This window comes from Sarcophilus harrisii, chromosome 6 (genome assembly GCF_902635505.1).
Source record: "Sarcophilus harrisii chromosome 6, mSarHar1.11, whole genome shotgun sequence".
Taxonomy (NCBI): domain Eukaryota; kingdom Metazoa; phylum Chordata; class Mammalia; order Dasyuromorphia; family Dasyuridae; genus Sarcophilus; species Sarcophilus harrisii.
In genome coordinates, this window is record NC_045431.1 from 88,629,859 (window position 1) to 88,644,449 (window position 14,591).

Consider the following 14,591-nt stretch of genomic DNA (forward strand, 5'->3'; position numbering starts at 1 on the left):
GAATATAAAGGGAAAATCATGAGAAAGGAAAATAATAACAGAAAAATAGTATGCTTCAATCTTTGTTCAGTCTTTTTAGCTCTTTCTTTGAATATGGATAGCACTTTCCATCAGCAGTATTGTCTTAGATCATTGTACTGGTGAGAAGAGAAAAATCTATCAAAGTTAATCTTCATAATACAATATTGTTACTGTGTATTATTTTCTCCTGGTTCTGTTCATTTCACTTAACACTGATTCATGTAGGACATTCCAGGTTTTTCTTAAATCTAGCTGCCCATCATTTTTTAAAATAGAAAATAGAGGATTCTGGGAGTTGGTACAGTGAATAGAGCACAAATCTGGACTCATAGATACCTAACACTTCCTGGCAGTGTGACCCTGAGCAAGTCACTTAATCCCAATTCCCTCAGAAAAAAAAGAGCAAAATAAATAAACATTGTGTTACATACATGTCACACTATGTGTTTAGCCATTCTCCAATTGATGGATATCCACGCATTTTCCATTTCTTTGCCATCATAAAGAAAGGTGCTATAAATATTTTTTTAACATGTGGGTCCTTTTCTATTTTGAATGATATTTTTTAGGATACAAATTTAGTAGAAATATTGCTGGGTCAAAGGGGATGGACAATTTTATACCCCGTTGTTCTCAAGAATGATTGAATCAGTTCATAATTCCATCAATAATGCATTAGTGTTCCAACTTTCCCACAACCTAACATTTATTTTTTTTCTTTTCCTGTCATATTAGCCAATCTGATAGATGTGAGGTGGTCCCTCAGAGTTGTTTTAATTTGCATTTCTCTAATCAATAGTGTTTTAGAGTATTTTTTCTTATGACCATAAATGGCTTTGATTTCTTCATCTGAAAACTGCTTGTTCATATCCTTTGACCATTTATCAATTGGGGAATGACTTGTTTTCTTATAAATTTTACTAAATTCATTTTAGAAATGAGGCCTTCATAAGAAACACCGGTTGTAAACATTGTTTTCCAGTTTTCTGCTACCTTTTAATTTCAGCTTAGCACAAATTCTCCATTAGTAACTGAGAAAACAGATGAAGAAATTGAAACTATTTCTAGTCATATGAAAAGATGCTCCAAGTCATTATTAATCAAAGAAATGCAAATTAAGACAACTCTAAGATACCACTACATACCTGTCAGATTGGCTAAGATGACAGGAAAAAATAATGATGATTGTTGGAGGGGATGTGGGAAAACTGGAACATTGATGCATTGTTGGTGGAGTTGTGAACGAATCCAACCATTCTGGAGAGCAGTTTGGAACTATGCTCAAAAAGTTATCAAACTGTGCATACTCTTTGATCCAGCAGTGTTATACTGGGCTTATATCCCAAAGAGATCATAAAGAAGGGAAAGGGACCTGTATGTGCACGAATGTTTATGGCAGCCCTCTTTGTAGTGGCTAGAAACTGGAAATTGAGTGGATGCCCATCAGTTGGAGAATGGCTGAATAAATTGTGGTATATGAATATTATGGAATATTACTGTTCTGTAAGAAATGACCAACAGGATGATTTCAGAAAGGCCTGGAGAGACTTACATGAACTGATGCTGAGTGAAATGAGCAGGACCAGGAGATCATTATATACTTCAACAACAATATTATATGATGACCAGTTCTGATGGACCTGGCCATCCTCAGCAACGAGATCAACCAAATCATTTCCAATGGAGCAGTAATGAACTGACAGCTATGCCCAGAAAAAGAACTCTGGGAGATGACTAAAAAACCATTACATTGAATTCCCAATCCCTATATTTTTGCCCACCTGCATTTTTGATTTCCTTCACAAGCTAATTGTACAATATTTCAGAATCTGATTCTTTTTGTACAGCAAAATAACAGTTTGGTCATGTATACTTATTGTGGATCTAATTTATATTTTAATATATTTAACATCTACTGGTCATCCTGCCATCTGGGGGAGGGGATGGGGAGTAAGAGGCGAAAAATTGGAACAAGAGGTTGGGCAATTGTTAATGCTGTAAAGTTACCCATACATATAACCTGTAATAAAAAAAAAAGTAACTGAGAAAAACAAAAGATTATTACTCAAAGTCTTTGCTGCAAAATGGTCACTTTCAGGAATCATTACCTAACCGTTATTATGGAAACTATTAAACAACAACAATGCTGCAGATAATAAACCCATATAAAACAAGGGGGGAAATGAGAAATCTAATAACTATAGTGAAAAGCACCTACAATAATGATGGTCACAGGAAAAAAAAAAGAGAATATGTCCTAAAGTTAAACAATCATAGAGAAACTATGTCTATTTTATGAAGACATGTCTGAACTAGAAAATTTTATTTTAATGAGTTCAAATATTTCTCTCAAAGGTAAAGCAAATAAAAGTAAAAAAGGATTATAATGTAATATACTGGAAAATAAAGGAAAGAGATTGCATGGTTTTGAGTCTTTAGGTTTGTTATCATTTAATTAGATGTTAATATGATTTAAAAGATAATACTTCTCTCTTATAAACCATTCATACTTTCCATAAATGTAGAAGCAATTTTGCCACCCCAGCCTTATAATTTTCCTAATCAACCATAATAAACATACATCTGAATCAGTGATTATTTTTAAAGAAAATATTCTTTCCTTAAGTACTTATTATTTTCCTGCTCCTTTTGTCCTGCTCCTTTTTATCTCCACTTACATTCTTTCAAATAAAGAGGAAAAAAAATGCTGCAATATATTTTTCCTTACTAGATAAGAGACCATGTCACTATTGTTTTGTTCTCAATTATTTTCTTTATATGTTCTCCATGTTGGTAATCTCTTCCATTCCTACTGTGTGATTTGGTGGTGGTGGTGGTGGTTGTTGTTGTTGTTATGACTTCCAAATGTAGAGGTCTTTTTTTTTTCCTACTAAACTTCAGATTTCTAGTTTCCTAATAAATATTTCCACTTGGATGGCTAACAATTCACAATCAAGATTTCTCAAACTGAATTTACCTTTTCTTTCAAAAACTCATCATCATACTTGATCTTAAAAAATGGTATCATTTGTTATCCTTGTCACAAAGCTGAAAACATCAGGGATTTAACTATACTTCAGACCCAATATTAAATCAGCCCTGGATTTAGTAGAGTACCATAAAGCAGTGGTTCTCAAACTTTTGTTTTCAGTATCTTTATCCTATTAAAAATTATTGAGGATCTCTCCAAAGAGTTTTTGTGTATCTGGATTATATTTATAGATATTTAACATATTGGAAATAAAAACTATTTTTGAATTTGGAGACACTCTAAAAGGGTTTAGATGCCTCTAAACCATTCTTTGAGGACCACTGCCATAAAGTCTTCCCCTGAAGAATATCCTATATCAGTTTTATTCTTTCTATCCCTATTTCAAGAATTCTTGTTCATATCTTTATTATCTCTAATTGGATCATCACAATAGTCTTCTAACTTTTTGTCTCCTTTTTCTCCTTTTCCAATTCATTATACAACTTGTTGCCACATCATTATTTTATAGAATCACAACTACTTAAAGGACCTAAGAGGCCATCTATTACAAAGTTTCTTAAAACTGTGGGTTGTATTGCCATATAGGGTCACGTAAATGAATGTGGAGATCACAAAATTGTGATTTATGATCAATATATTTTTATTTATATACCCATTTTATATACATATATACAAAGGGCTTCATAAAAATTATCTTGGGCAAAATGTGTCACAAATAGAAAAAGTGTAAGACGTCCTACTCTAGACTGATCTACTCTAGCCTGAAACCAAATAAAAATATACTCCACAATATACCCAACAAGCATCCATGCAACCTCCTCTTGGATACCTCTCGTCAAATGGAACTTCAAACTTCCTGATGATATCTATGCCACTTTTGGATAATTCAAATTATTAAGAGAGGCAAATTCTGCATTATGTAATCAATGTCTTTTTTTTTTCCTGAGAGATAATGCTCTGATTCAAATAGGTAACAAAAAGTTGCAATTATCCTTCAAATATTCAGAAACTATCATACATTTCCTAAGATTTGTCTTTTCTAGAATAAATATACCCATTTCCTTCAATCAGTCCTTTTTATGGTAGAACTTAGATTCCCTAAAGCATTCTTTAATTCTCCCTCTGAGCTCTTTTTTTTTTTTTTTTTTTTTTTTTTTGGCAATTTTTCTCTACAATGTAATACTAAGAACTCCATTCAGTATTTTTTGTATGATCTAACTACTGTATTACATATTTTGGACAATATTCTGGACAATAGAATATGGTGTTTTGATTTTGTTTTGTTGCACACCTTAAGAGTTCAGCCTATACTAGTACACTCCAGTTTTGGACTTTTAGGCACCACTGAGGGGAAAAAAAAATATCTATCTAGATCAAGGAAAATTCCAAAGAGGATATTGTGTTGTATCTTAAGTAAGTCTTAAAGGAATAGAAAATATATTTGATCATTTTAGTCCTTCTGATCTCAGTTGAAGTTCCAGATTTTCTACTAACTAGTTATATAAGCTTAGAAAAATCACTTTTCCTTAGTTTATTAATTTTAAGATTAAGAACCACCTTGCACAGATAACCATGAAAGTAAAATGGTGCAATAATTTTGCAAAATCAACCCTTGCTCTTTTGTTATTGTTTGGTCATTTTTCAGTCTGGTGCAACGCTTCATGATCATTTTGGGGCTTTTCTTGGCAGATATATGGGAATGATTTGCCATTTCCTTCTGTAGCACATTTAACACATTACAAAAGAGGGAAACGGGTTTAAATGACTTGTCTATGGCTAGTAAGTGTCTGAGCCAGATCTGAACTCAAGAAGATGAGTCTTCCTGATTCCAGGGCCAGGACTCTATTCACCATCTAACTGTCCACCCCTTGCTATATACAATATAATTTTCTGACTCATTTTGACATATACATAGTTTAAAGTCTGAATTGTCTTTTTGTATGTATCTTTCCAACACATTCTCACTCCATGATATTCATGCAATACCTGTTATTTTCTTGACTCTTTGTATTAATATGTTTGTGTTAATCAATGAGTTGCTATTTAAGAGCATAATGAGTTTGATGAATGTTAATTAGGCTGTAATGATGAAGAACTAGATAAAGAATTGAAGTGAATGATAAAATAGTCCCAAGCCTCAGGTCTTCCTGAAAACATGGAGAAAGAAGAGCAATGGTGACTCAATAATTAGTTGGGTAATATGTAACATATGAGAAATTTAGCATTGAATTTTATGAAATTGTTCAATTGGGAATCAATTGTATGATGCAGCTGTTGTTGGCTCAGCTGTCTCTTATAAGCCAAGAGAGGATTGAAAAGGAGTTTTCTTGTGCTAATTGCAATCCACCTCAGCTGCAAGGGACATAACAGCCCACAGCATAAGATTCATTTTATAGATGAATCTTTCTTGGCTGTGTTTGGGGATAAGAATATATAAATTGAAATACACTGCAAATTTTCTATTAGATGAAAAGTCTGGTATGAATCTGAGGCAAATTCTGAATAGCTTTTTTCCTCATGTATTTAAAGGGGAAAACAATTGCCTATTTTTCATCAAATTGTTCAATGCTAAGGGAGAAAAGGGAAGGAAATGTCTTAAAGTCGACAAATTGGTTAGATAGCCTGTCCATATTTGAAAATATTTTCCAACTCTTTTCTTCCATTCAATCCAGAAGTGATCTACACCTTATAATAGAATGTTAATGAGTTCTCTTGTCTCAAAAAAAAAAAAATCCTATTCTTTAAACTTCATCTATGTATATCCCAAGTATGTTGGGAATTAATAAATGCTTAAGTATGTCACATTACTCAAGAAGTATGTTTTTGGAAAGGTGTCTTTAAATAATATTTTCTACAATTTATTATTGTGAATGCAATGATGAATTTTATTCTTTGAAGTGACCCCATAGTGAATGCTTCAGCAATTTAAACTGATGTTATTTTTGTATGTTGAATTGAAATCTGGATATCTATATTATATTAATATAGTATATCAATATATTAATTAATTAACATATTAATGCATGTGTATGTATCTGTGTAATTATCTGGACATTATATAATTGCTTTGGACAATAATTAGTGTGTTTTGCTGAAGCAGTAAATATTAAGAAAGAACTTAATTTTTCAGTTATTATCAAAGCTAATTCAGGGCTTTTGTTAATATACCTAAAAATTACCACTTTACTTTAGGAAATATCATTTTTACTAATGTGCAGTATGATATAGTGTAGTGCAGTTTTGACTACTTGATTTGTCACTTAATTGTAAGAATCTGGATAATTCAATTAACATCTCAGAACTTCAGTTCTTCATTGATGGTTAAATGAAAATAATAATATTTGACATTATTTACTTACCAGAGATATTTGTAAAACAATATTTAATAATATTTTGATTAAGATAAGTTTTTGTTTTGCTCTAAATAACTATTGATTAGAGAAATGCAAATTAAAACAACTCTGAGGTACGACTTCACATGTCTCAAATTGGCTAAGATGACAGGAAAAAATAATGATAGATGTAGGAGGGTCTATGGGAAAACTGGGATGCTAATGCATTGTTTCTGGAGTTATGAAATGATCCAACCATTCTGGACAGCAATTTGTAACTGTGCCCAAAGGGATATCAAACTCTGCATCCCTTTTGATTCAGCAGTACTACTACTGGGTATGTATCCTACGGAAATCATAAAGGAGAGAAAAGGACCCATACATGGAAAAATGTGTTCAAATCAAATGTGATTTTTTTGTGATCAAAAAGAATTGGAAATTGAGTAAATGCCCATCAGCTGGGGAATGGCTGAACAAGTTGTAGTATATGGGGGGAAAGGGAATACTATTGTTCTATAAAAATGATGAAGAAACTAATTTTAGAAAGATCTGGAAAGATTTTCATGAATTGATGTTGAGTGAAAACAACAGAACCAGTTACACAACAATAGCAAGAATGTGTGATGATCAACTATGAAAATCTTTTTTTCCTTCTGAGTTGTTCAGTAATCCAAAGTAATCCAAATAGATTTTTGACAGAAAATGCCATCTACATTTAGAAAAAAAAAAAAGAACTAAGGAGACTGAATGTAAATTAACATGTTATGTGCACTTGTTTTTCATATTTTTTGTTTTCCTCTTCCATGATTTTTCCCTTTTGCTCTGATTTTTCTTTCCCAGCATGATTAATGTTATTAAAAATAAATTTACTAAAGAAATAACAAAGAACAATTGTCAAAACAGAAAAACAAGATAAACATTTTTAAATGTCTATTATGTTCAAGGTAGCTAGATGACTCTGAGCCTGAAGACAGAAGACCTGAGTTTAAATATGACCTAGCTGTGGGTCAACAAGCCCCTTAACCTTTGTTTGCTTTAAACTATAGGTAAGAAAATTACAAACCAGTCCATTATTATTTATTGGCAAGAAAACCCAATGGACAATACTGAATTATGGTCTACAAGGACATTGATAGTTGGAGACATCTCAACAACTGACCGATATCAACAACAAAATTGTTCAAGGTACTTTCTAGTTATTGGATATATGAAATACAGATATTGATTGATAAATAGATTTTTATAGATTGATATTCTTTCCCTTAAGAAATTTCTATTATAATAATGAATGATAAATAAGTATTAAATGTTAATAGTAAATATAATGTGATTTTAGAAAGAAAAGAGCACTCAACGGTAGAAAACTGAGGGATAAAAGAGGCCTCCTCTTAAGTAATATTTAAGTTGAGTCATAAAAAACCAAGATGTGAAAGTCAGGAAGGAGAACATTCCAGATATGGGCTTTTGTGCCTTTGTGGGGACAGTAATGCAGAAGATGAAATGTCTTGTACAAATATTGATGAGTAACACAGTTTGTTGGGAACACAGAGTGCATGATAGGAGTACTGTACTATTGAGAAAAAAAGTGCCTCAGGATGAATATAGAGTACAAAAAATAACTGGGACAATTGGAGAAGTTTCAAAGAAAGATCCTAGAATGGAGGTGAGCTCCTCTGAAGTATAAACACCTCTAGATTAGCTCTTTTAAAAGAGCCCTGGGGCTAGCTGGGAGGTAGCTTTTCCCCAGGTACAGGGATTTTGGCCTATAGAACAGTGGGAAAAGTCAATTATCTGAGTAGAGGAAGATTGATAAGGGACTCTAGGCCCAGCTGCCCTGTGAAGACTTGGTCCAAAGTAAGAAGTAAGCAGCTCATGCTCTGTGAGTGCAACAACAGTAGAGCAAGCATACTGCTAGCTGCAGGTATTTATAGAAGGATAGGTTTCTTGGTTTCATTTCCAGGCCAGAGGGGAGTAATGAAGGAACACTGGAGGCCAGAGGCACCATCACCCACACCCCAATATTAGAGGTGATTATAATAATAAAGTGCTATAAATTTATATAGATGTAGATATAATGAGTGAGTGAATATGTAGTTGGGTGAGGATGCATGTATGTATGTATGTGTATATATATATATATATATATATATATATATATATATACACTCATATGAATATACATAACATATGCTTTACATACATCCATACACATATATGTAGAAATCTATCTGTCTATCTGAGGAAGCAAAGGAGAAAGAATCCAATCACAGAAAATTACTATGAGAATAGAGAAGACCAGGTTTAATATTCAGAGCAGGATACTGAAGCAAAGTTATAAAAAAAAAAAAGTTATAAAGGATAACATCAAATATTCAAAAAGAATTCATAGAACAAAACTCAAAGAAACAAAAAAATTTAAAAATCAAATGAGAAATCGAGGAAAATATTTTTTTTAATTCAACTGTTCAAGAAAAACTAGAAAATTATAAAAAAATCAACCAAATTTAAAAAGATTCAGGATTCTAAGGAAGAAAATAACTAATTGAAAGTTAGAATTGGAAAAAGTACAATCTGAGAAATAATTTAAAAAATGAAAAAAAAATAGAGGAGAATGTGGAACATTTCATAAGAAAAATAACTGATCTAGAGAACAGATCAAGAAAAGAAAGCATAAGAATAATAAAACTACCAGAAAACTACAAACAAAATAAAGAATCTTGATACAGTTGTGTGTATGTGTGTGTGTGTAAATATTTTTTTAAATTGCCCTAAAGTGTTAAAACAACTGGGGAAAGTAGAAATAGAAAAAAGCCCACTAATCACCACCTGAAAGTGATCCTATGAGGGAAATCTATAAGAATATAATAGCTAAATTCTGAAACCCTAGATTAAGGAAAAATATTACAAGCAACAGGAAAATCACAATTCAAATACAGCAGAGCTACAATTAGAATTATACAAGACCTAGCAGTGTCTACACTAAAACAAACAAACAAAAAGCACAGTTCTTGGATCACTATATGTTAAAGAGCAAGAGAATTGGTGTTGCAGCTGTACATATCCTACCCAAAAGAATTAAGCATAATCTTGAAGGAAAAAAAATATTTAATGAATTGCCAGACTTAGAGAATTTTGCTGCAAAAAGACCTGAACTTTGACATACAAACCCCATGATAAATATAAAGTAATATTAAAGACTAATTTCAAAGGAATTAATAATTACAAACTATTGATATGTTTTATACATGGAAATGTAAACTGTATGTCTAAGACTATCATTATATTGGGGCAGAGCTGAGTCTGATGCAATTATAAAAAGCAAAACTGTGTAGGAAAAGGTAAAAATATATAACTATCTTATGCAAATGAGATTTAAGAAGAGGACTGATACAGAGGAATTAGATGGAATAAGAAGTTGGTAGTTTTGGAACACTATTCTCATCAGGAATGAGTTAAAGATGGAACTATATACACATATAGAAGGGTATAAAAGTCTTCTAAACTCACAAAGAAAGAAGAAGGTAAAGGGGAAGTAGATAAGAGAGGGATTTTTAGAGGAAATGCTATTTAAATCAATCACAATTAAAGAGAGATCAACATATGCATTTAGAAGGGGGAAAAGTCTTCTAAATTGATAAAGAAATAAGAAGATAAGTGAATAGAAAAGGGGTGAAATATAGAAGAATGTGCAGATTAATATGATTGAAAAAAGGTATGTGGATTAATAGGAATGGGGAAAAGAGGGATAGAGTCAGGGGAGAGAAGAAGAGAAAAATTCTTGAGGTGCTAGATTAGGAGGGCAAAGTAGTGGAGAGAAGGAAAGTAGAGACATCAGGAGTGCTAAGAAATAAGAGATACACATAAACATAAAATAAAGATCAAGGGTAGAATTTGTTATGTAAAAAAAATGGATAGTAATTATGATATTAGACAAAATTAAAGCTAAAATAGATTTAATCAAAAGGAAAAGAGAGGGAAATTACACTATATCAGCCATATTAATCAATATTTGTTTAGACTATTTAAAATAATTATAAGGTTAGAATATTGCTGTTGTACAGGAAAAAAATAAGTTGGTGGATTTAGAAAAAAAACTAGAAAGACTTGGACTTATGAAGGAAGATGATATCTACTCTCAGAGAAAGAGTACAAACAAGCTTAGTATAGTATACATCAATGCATATGAATGTTAATTTGTATAATTATAGATGTCTATATTATCTATGTATGATTATATAAATATTTATATGTATGCATTTGTAATATATATTATATATGTAAAAGGGTACAGCAGAGAATAAAAGAAAACCTACAAGCAAGCAAAGATGGACAGATCTGAACACAAAATGTAGTATTTATTATACAGGCTTTCTTGAAATGGAAATTTATTGCTTTGTATTTTGAATCCTGTCATGTTCTGCTGTGTACATGAAAATGTTTTTGTTATTTTAGTATTTAAAGTTAAAATAAATAAATTTTAAAAAGTGAAAAAAAGAAAAAAGAAAATCAAAATCACTAAGCTACTACCTTTCTAAACTGTAACATATAAAAATGTGAACTTTTATCATTGTTTCTCTGTGATTCAGTCTCAAGCTCATTTATTTAATTTATTATAATTATTAAGTCCTCCTTCGTTCCCCCCCCCAAAAAAAATTTAAATGTATGATTTTACTATATATTTTAAATGTATAAAACACATTCTTATTTCCATGCCTTCAGAATATATTACTGCTAAGGATTATTTTTAGAAACACATTTTTAAAACTTAGTATGACATTTTTAAACAAATCAATGGAGTGCATATTGTCAAAGTTAGAAAATCTTAAACACTTGCTTTGGCAATGACCCAGATTGTGCCAGGCTACATTTTATTAGACCTGGAGAGAATACACTTCAAATGAGAAAGTCTCCTCCCACAGCCCCTCCTTTTTGGAACCAAAACAGGGACGGATTTGCTTAAACATTTTAACTAGCATCAATAAACATTATGTGCAACAGAGAGGGAGCCAATGTTCCAAGTCTTTATTTGAACTTGCCAAGTCAATGCCAGAGAACAACAACAACAACAAAAAGCACATTTGATTTTTCAGGCTTATATGAGCAGTGTATGAAAACAAGTTTACCTTTCTTCTCTTGGATTAGTTTTTCCTATTCATTTATATGGCATTCAACAATTTAGTTATTAAGATTTGTCACATTACTCACTGATGCTATGTAAATCATGCATGACCATTCTTATTTTACTTGACAGTCTAACACCTAATAATAAAACAGATGGATGCTCACCTAATCTATTTGAGTCCTTAAGATCTGTATATTCTATTAAATAAGCATTTATCAAATATTCTAGTAATTAGCAATACTCTAGTTCCCTTTCCATTAAAATTTGTGGATGCTTTTATGTTAAATAGCAATTTATACATTTCATTGAAAAAAGCAGATTAAAAAATATTCTCCCTAAGAAATAAGCCACCAGGATTAAAAATAATCCTTGTCCCACTGCATTACTAGTCTGCTAGATTAATTATGCTTTCATTTCTCATGCTAATGAAAATTTCACAATTTATACTTTGGAAATAATCACTTTCCATGTTCATTATAGTAAAACAGCACCTATCTATGGTTCATTATTACATGTCAGTTAAGAATATTTTCATTTCTACATGGAAATCCAGGGCTAGTCATATACATGGGTTGAATAATCTTTTCTTGATGATAGAGACATTTAAATTTAAGGTTTGGACCTTTTTTAAAAAAAAAATTTGATTTTTCTGGATCATTTCATCGAGTTTCAAGACAGACTAAATCTTTAGAAAACAAATTTAGTATTATAAGATGGAACGCTGAAATTTACTACTAATTTTCCAGGAAGCAGAATGCTTAGTATGAATGAAAAAATCAAAGATGAAGGGTGTTTTTCCCCCCACTAAACTATGCCTTAAGAATTTGTTTATTGTAAAAAAAAAAAAAAAATTAAGTTCTTTTGCATTACAAAAGGTTTGGGAAACCAGATTTTTATTGTCTTCATTTCAAACATTAAAAAAAAAATTCCTTCATTTCTGCTCATCAGGTACATAAAAAGAAATTTGGTTTGTCATTTAGAAACCTGAAAAATTTGGTGTGTTTATCAAGTTTTTTTTTTTTTTTTCTGAAATTCAGCACTATGAGGTCAGTTAAAAAAAATAGCTCCTAGATGGATAATTAAGGCCATTAACATATCAGCAAATCTTAGCTTATCATATTAGTCAATTTCTCTCTACCAAAAAGAAAGACATTAGAAAATAGGGCATAGCTTTCCCCTTTATCCTTGAAAATTCCCATTGAAACAATAGAGTATGATCCCCTACTTAATGAGAGCAGATCAAGCTGGAATTGAAAAGCAAAGGTTCTTTGTATCCAGAACACATGGGCTTTGTACCTAGAGAAGCCAAAAGTTACCTAAGTTTGGCTTTGTCAACAGGAATTGATCCTGGAACCAATTTGTAAAAAGAGAAGAAGAATATTTTATATAATTTACACTCTACAATATTTTTTACATAAATTATCTCTGTTGATGCTCCCATAACCACTCTGAATTAAGCAGTGCAATTATTACTCCCTTTTGCAGATGAAGTTTAGTGGTTAACTCATTTAGGCAAAGTCATATAGCCAGGAAGTAGTAGAGTATGGATTCAAAGCAATGTCTTATGATTTCATAATAAATGAAGAAGCTAATGAAGTTTCTAAATATCTATGAAAATAGAGTGAAGCAATTTTATACCTTGATTAGAAAACACACACACACACACACACACACACACACACACACACACACACACACTACTTTTAGGTTTTTTTTTAACTTTCCTGGTCAGCCATAGTGTGCTTGCTTTCTCTCTTTCTCTCTCTCTCCTCTCTCTCTCTCTCCTCTCTCTCTCTCTCTCTCTCTCTCTCTCTCTCATTTAATTCTTCCAAGTCTTATAATACCAAAATATCCTTCTTTATGCATTTTATTATCTGTTATTATTTTTATTTAAAAAATATAAAGGGAATGACAGAATATGAGATGTACAATTACATTGGGATAGGTATGAGAAAATTCTTTTTAACAATACAGATTAATTTAAAAAAATGATGAAATTAAAGGATGAGAGAGGAATGTACTGGTAGAAAGGGAAAGGGAAAAATAGAATGGTGCAAATTATCTAACATGAAAGAGAAGCAGAGAAAAGAGTGGGGGGAAAGAGGATGAGTGAGTGGACTTTAATTCTATCAGAACTGGCTCAAATAGGAAACAACATATATACTCAATAGGGATATAGAATTCTATCTTCCCTTACAGGAAAATAGGAGGGGAATGGGGTATGTGAAGGAGGGAAAGATGATCAAAGAGAGGTCATATTTGGGGAGGAGTGGTCAGTAGCAAAGCACTTTTGAATAGGGACAGGTGAAAAGAGAGAGATTAATTGAGTGGAATACAATTAGCAATAATAATTGCAAATTTTTTTTTCAAAGCACGTTTCTCTGAGGAATATTCTATTTCCTTACAGGAAATGAGAGGAATGCGTATGTCAAGGAGAAAGAAATAAACTTGAAAGAGTCACTCATTGAAAAGTGAGAAGTATAGTGTTTACAAAGAACTAATTTCTGGAATAGACAGTTGTAAAGAAGACTTTAATTATGGAATTACAATGTACAATCATCCATAAATTTTTAAAGACTTATGCTGAGAAATTTATTCCTATAATATGAGAAGGATATCTGTCATCATGAAAAATCAAAACATCCTAAATTCTCTCTCATGAACAAAGTGAATATGTCCTTTATCTTAAATTAATAATTTCTGAATGACAGGTTTAGTCAAATTAGATAGTGATTTCATGTTTGTCACAACATCCTAGACTATCATAGAAGGACTTTTGATGAAAATTTATACCAGTATTCTAGATATGGGATCTGATTGATGATACAGGATCGAAAACATCTTATTTCTCTCCAATCTTCTTAATAATTTTAAATAATATTTCTTGAGGTTTTTATGTTAATTAGGAAATAGATTAATGATTATTCAACTTATATCATAAAAGTTCAATCAATTAGTATATCAGTTCTAATTATGGTCTTTGAAAGGGAGAAACCTAGATCAAACTTGAAAAATTAAATGCTTTACCAAAGACATTATTTAATGTTAATGGCAAAATATAGAATAGATTAATTAAAAGCAATGCAGATTAATCATGTTTATGTCTTAAGATGCCTTGCTAGAA

General features: G+C 31.4%; 1 protein-coding gene across 5 annotated transcripts in view; it reads right to left on the bottom strand.

The window, feature by feature from the left end:
- The window catches only part of FSTL5 (follistatin like 5), a 933,164-nt gene that overhangs the window by 240,696 nt on the left and 677,877 nt on the right, over nt 1–14,591 (bottom strand). The gene's annotated exons all lie outside the window — the stretch shown is intronic.